The 6,249-nt window shown below is 35.6% G+C and overlaps 1 pseudogene; it reads left to right on the top strand.

Moving 5' to 3' along the window:
- Window positions 1–1,769: 1,769 nt before the first annotated feature.
- Window positions 1,770–3,631, top strand: LOC116156559 (60 kDa heat shock protein, mitochondrial-like; annotated as a pseudogene).
- The last annotated feature ends 2,618 nt before the right edge of the window (window positions 3,632–6,249 follow it).

Here is a 6,249-nt window from a genome sequence, read left to right as displayed (position 1 = left end):
GAGCAACTTTATAATCAATAACTTGAATTCCTTATCGGGTAGACTTCTTATCTCTACCTTCACTTAGCTCTTGTTCAGGAGTCTTACTGTGTTCCTTGTGAAAATGTTCTTCAGTCACCTCATTTGCCTGATACCTGTTTTTATTTCTACAGATTAGGTAGGTCAGTTATGTTTCTTGATCTTGGAGAAGTAGCCTTATGCAGGAGACATCCTGTGGGACCCAGCATGCTCCCGTCTGGTCACAGGAGCTTTATGCTGAAGCGATGCTCCATATGTGGGCTGCATGAGCCCTTCTGTTACAGAGTTGACTGCTGTGAGTATGCTGGTAGTGGGAACTGTCCTTTCATCAAGTTGTCTGCAGCCTGCAGGTAGATGGGGCTGCATCATGGAGCACTGCTTGTTGGGTTCTGGGGTCCTGATGCCAGCCTGCTTGTGGGTAGGGACTAGGCCCACACATGAATGGCTGCTTTACCTAAAATGTCCTAGGACTGGAGCTGACTGGCTGGTTTGTTGATAAGCCCCTACTGCTAACTCCGTAGTGGCACTTGGCAGCATGAGTGTCCTCTTGGTAGAACAAGCTCCCCAAAATGGCTTCTACCAGCATCTGTGTCCCAGGGGTTCTCTTTTGCATCCTACTTCTCTGGGAGGCTCTCCAACATCAGCAGGTGGGTCTGACCCAGTGTCCTTTCAAATTACTTCTTCTGTGCTGGGTCTTGGAGCATGTGAGACTTTTCCTGAGCCCTTTAAGTCTGAAGTTTCTGTTTTCTACAGCCTTCTGTAGAAGCCTTTACACAAGCCCCAGTGGCCTTCAAAGCCAGATGTTCTGCTGGCTCATCTTCCCGGTTCAGGTTCCTGCAGCAGGGAGCCTTGGACCCCATGCTTCTTGGGGAGAACCTCTGCAGTTGTGATTATCCTCCCATTTGTGGGTCTCCTACCCAGGGATGTGAATCTTGACTATAGCACTTCTCTGCCCTTCCTTCTTGTCTCATTGTGGTTCTTTATTTATAAATTTAGTTGTGGAAAATGTTTTCTGCTAGTTTTCAAGTCCTTCTCATCAACAGTCACTCTGCAAATAGTTGTCATATTGATGTGCCCATAGAAGGAAATGAGCTCTGGGTCTCCCTACTTTGCCATTTTGGCCATGCCCTCATTCCAAAGCCTTTTTAAATTAATACACTTCTTAACAGCATTTGTTTGAAAACATATCACATGTTTTTCTTCCATGGGAAATAAAGTTTATTGAAGCAAAATTAATTGTTAATTGCAATATATTGCTTGATAAAAAATGCAAAGGCTCTCTTAAGGCTGTTGAACAAGGATATTGCTCAGTCACTCAAAAGCATTAGTCTGGGTTAAGGCCTGAGGAACTCTTTGATTAGTGAATTTAACAAATTTTATTTGAGTGAGTTTATGTCTTAAGTTTTGAATGTGCAGAAGGCTCTTTGCTCTATTTTTAAATTAAGTCAATTTCAACTCAGTTCTCAGAGAACTTAGAGTAGATAAAAAATTGACTGCTTGATAAGTCAGATATAATACCCAAAATATAACTTTCACATTTTATTTGTAGGCTTCAGGAGTTCTTAATTTGCAACTACAAATTTTGATTCTGTTTTACTCAATAGGAAATTGTGTTCAAATGTATCTGTTCTAAGAGCATGATAGTTTCTATAACATAAATGTGAGATGAATTTTACCCCTTTAGGCATTCCATTCAAGTGTGTTCAAATTTAAATTTGTTTACCTCAGGATTAAATGAATAACAAGGGAAAGGAATTTAGTTTTTCCTCACTCACCACAGATGCCCTGCTGCTGCCTGGCAGAAATGTTTCAATTACTGACAGTCCTTCCCCAGATAAAACCAATGTCCAAGGCACTGGCTTCTCATCACACTTAGGCTTATGCCAAATATGTAAACTTGGTTGCAGATTTCTATTCTTAATGCTTCACGCTGTACACCTTTTAGCTGATGCTGTAGCTGTTACTGTGGGCCAAAGGGAAATGCAGTGATTGTTGAACAGAACTTGGGAAGTCCCAAAATAACAAGAGATGATGTGACCATTGCAAAATCCACTGATTTAAAAGATAAATACAAAACTATTAGCACTAAACTTGTTTAAGATGTTGCCAACAGCATGAAGAGGATGGGAATGATATGCTACTGCTGCTGTGCTGGCAAGTTTTATTGCCAAAGAAGGCTTTTAGAAGATTAACCAAGATGCTAATCTAGTGAAAATCAGGAGATGTGTGATGGTATCTGGTGATGTTGTAATTGGTGAACTTGGGAGGTAGTCTAAACCTGTGGCAACCCTTGAAGAAATTGCTCACGTTGTTGGGAGTTTTGCAAATGGAGACAAATGCTACATCATATCTGATGCAATAAAAAAGGTTAGAAGAGTGTCATCACAGTAAAGAATGGAAAAACATTTAATGATGAATTAGAAATTACTGAGGGAATGAATTTTATTGAGGTTATATTTCTCTATACTGTATTGATACATCAAAATGTCAGAAGTGTGAATTACAAGATGCCTATGCTTTGTTGAATGAAAGAAAATTTCTTCTTTTCAGTTTATTATAGCTGCTCTTAACTTGCCTATGCTCACTGTAAGCCCTTGATCATAATTGCTAAAGATGTTGATGGAGAATGTCTAGATACACTTGTTTTGAGTAGGCTAAAAGTTGGTCTTCAAGTTATAGCAGTTAAAGCTCTTGGTTTTAGTGACCAAGAAGCATATTAAATAGAAAGAAGCATATTAAAATCTTAGCTATTATTCTGATATTGCCGTGTTTGAAAAAGAAGGATTGACTCTAAATCTTGAAGTTGTTAAGCCTCTAGACTTAGGAGAAGTTGGGGAGGTCATTGTGACCAAAGATGATGCCATGCTCTTGAAAGAAAAAGGTGACAAAGTTCAAACTGCAAAACATATTTAAGAGATCATTGAGCTATTATATATTACAACCAGTAAATGTGAAAAGATAAAGTGAAATGATCATCTGACAGAACTCAGGTGGAGTAATTTTGCTGAAAGTTGGTTGAGACAGATGGTGTTGAAGTGAATAAAAAGAGTTACAGGTGCTCTCAGTGTTACATGAGCTGCTGTTGAGGAACGCATTGTTCTGGAAGGTGTTTGTGCTCTGCTTCAGTGCATTCCAGCCTTGGACTCAATAACTCAAGCTAAGGCAGATCAAAAATTGATATGGAAATTATTAAAAGAACACTCAAAATTCCTGCAATGACCATTACTAAGAATTCAGATATTGAAGGATCAGTGATAGCTGAGAAAATTAGGCAAAGCTCCTCAGGAGTTGGTTACAGCAGTACACTTGTAGATTATGTGAATTTGATGATAAAGGAATCAAAGATCCAATGAAGGTTGTAAGAAGTACTCCATTGGATGATGCTGGAGAGGCCTCCTGGTTAATTATAGCGGAAGATGTAGTCACAGGAAGTTCTAAAGAGAAGGACCCTCTAATGGGTAGAATGATGAAATGGGAGTTGGTATGGGAGGTAGCATGTTATATTTCTGAAATAGTGCTTAACCATTGTTAGTTGTGAAGGAAGCTCAAGGCAGCGTTCCTCACCAATAACTTCAGAGAAGTCAGTTGAAGGAAATGAAGGAAGAAAAGGTGGCTTATTGTATAAGGAAATAACTATAACCATCAGTTACTAGTTTCAGTGGAAAACATAATGGTTTACTGCTGCCACTGCCCATGCCTACAGATAATTTATCTTGTTTTTCGTATGTGAAAGACAAAAGAGTAAAAAGACATTTGTACATTCCCAGTAACAGTGCAAGAGCCATGTCCCAGTGAACTGCCTTCAACCTAAATCACTGAGGAATTTTTATTACTATTCTGTTAAAACTAGAATTTTAGTACCTGTCAACATCAGATAGGAAGTTAGGAAGCAGTCTTACTGTGGGGAATAAAAATAATTGTGTACAATGCAGAGAAATAGTTAATTATGTGACAACCTTTCTGTAATAAAAACTGTTTAAAGTTAAAAAGATAAAATTAGTTTTATTTGTGACAAAAAAATCATACTAAATTTTGGCATAACCATAAATATTTCTACAATAAATGTGACTTTTATTAGGAAATGAAGTAAGTATTCCTGATAATTAAAATTATGGACAACATGGAAATAGTTACAATATATTTCGGTAGGTAAAAAACTGGTAAATTATTTCTATGTATGGTAATTGTTTCTAGCAAATAATATGTTGCTCATATCGATTACTAATGTGAAATATAGAAGTCTTTTTCTCATATTTAGACAGAAAACTTCATGAAGAAATGAAGCTACATATACACAATCTTCAGTACAATTAATCTACATATACTAAAAATGTGAATCTCTACATTAACCATTTTAATACTTTTAATGCCTTAGGGCCATTTAATCCCTATTATGCCAGTGGGAAAATTAAAATACAATGTTATCAATTATAGAAGAATTCAGTTTCTTTTGACTGAAGGACCACATTTCTGCCACAGGTCTTTATTCTTTTTAATCAATTTTAGTATAGTATAATTTTTCCTACAATAACTATTTCAGAAGCATAGTATCAGGGAAAGCAGTACTCCAGAGTTAAAGAAGATATAGTCTTTACCTTCCATCTTGAGAAAATAAGAAATGTATACAGAAAAGTTTAATGATAGTTTACTAAATGCTATATGTGAAGAAACTATAATGAGAACATAAGGAAGGGAAAGACTGAATCTGACTGAAGGTTGGGAATTGGATTATTCTGGTCTCTTTTGGTGAATTCAAATTATTTTAAAGAAAAAAATACTTTTGGCTCATATAACTAGAAAGATAAAAGAAGCAGAATAAGTCTAGACAAGGATGGATCAAGAAATGTAAAATAGTGAAGACTATCTCAGCTCAGACTTATTGCCTTATTGTCAAGCAGCTTATTGCCAGGTAACTGGAAAAGTTTATCTCAAAGCTTGTTATCTCAGAGTTTTGTTATGGTCGAAAAATCCACAGTATAAAAAGCATGTGTATAAGAAAATATGGAAAACATTTAAGCAGTAGTTGCAAATTAAAGAACTGGTATGTATATAGTCAGATGGGCAGTCTGACAGGGTTAAGTTATTGAAGTTGGCTAAGTTGAATTCTGGTGTCAGTCGGCATTGGTTTACATTTTACATTTGTGTTCCTAGCTACTTTATCTTCGGTGAATCTCTTAGCCTCTCTCAGTCTGATTCTCCATGCCTTAGCAAGGACAGGTCTTGTCAAATAATAAAGGGTCAGATACTCTATATGAATGTTATTGTCATGATCATTTATTATAGAGACATTGCTTGAGGAAATAGGTCTTTTACTTTGTCTGAAGGATTGCAGAGATGGAAATTAGAATCCAAGAGGAGAGATTACCTTTATTTCCATAAAGATACACAATAAGCTGTAAAACACTTTATTTCCATAAACTTTCCTTTGACATTCACCCTCATGTCTACCTAACCACCGGCGTTTGAATCCCATACATGTCAGTGCATCATTCCACTCAGCACATATGCATGAGGTTATTTCAGTCCAATCTAAAAAATATATTTTGAACACACCTCTATTTGCTATTCAAGAGACTTGTTTACATTCAATATTTCCAGTTTTCCTCCTTCCACTGTGTTTTAATCCCACTATAACATTATTGTAATGTCTTATGCTCATGTATAATCTATAATATCTTAAACCTTTGGTAGTGGAAATTTGAGGGTATGAGTATATTCAGCTTTGTTAAATATTGCCAAATAGTTCTTCAAAGTAGTTTTGACAATTTACATTTCAATATTAGTGGATTATGGATTCTAATATTCTATATCCATGACTGCATGTGATACTGTTAAATGTTTTTTGTTTTTTTTGTGTGTGATGTTTGTTGTTTGTATGTGTGTTTATATAGGTGTGTTTATTTTTGATCACAATAATAGAATGATAATGCATAATTTTGAGGTTTTGCTGATTACTAGTGTAATTGAAAATAATGTTATATAATTAGTGTATTGATTTTTATTTTACTTTTATTGTTTTTTATTGAATTATATAAAATACCTTCTTATGTTTTGGATATTAATTGTTGGTTACATGCACTCAAACATGTTTTCTGTCTGTAACATGTTCTTTCTATCACACTTTTTGATACAAAGATGATTTTTATATAAAGATATCAAATATATTATTTTCCCATGATGTCTTATTTAAGAAGCCATCTCTCCAGTGAGGTCATAAAGTTATTCTTATAC

Source organism: Camelus dromedarius, chromosome 33 (assembly GCF_036321535.1).
Source record: "Camelus dromedarius isolate mCamDro1 chromosome 33, mCamDro1.pat, whole genome shotgun sequence".
Lineage (NCBI taxonomy): Eukaryota > Metazoa > Chordata > Mammalia > Artiodactyla > Camelidae > Camelus > Camelus dromedarius.
This window is presented reverse-complemented; position numbering and strand designations above follow the sequence as displayed.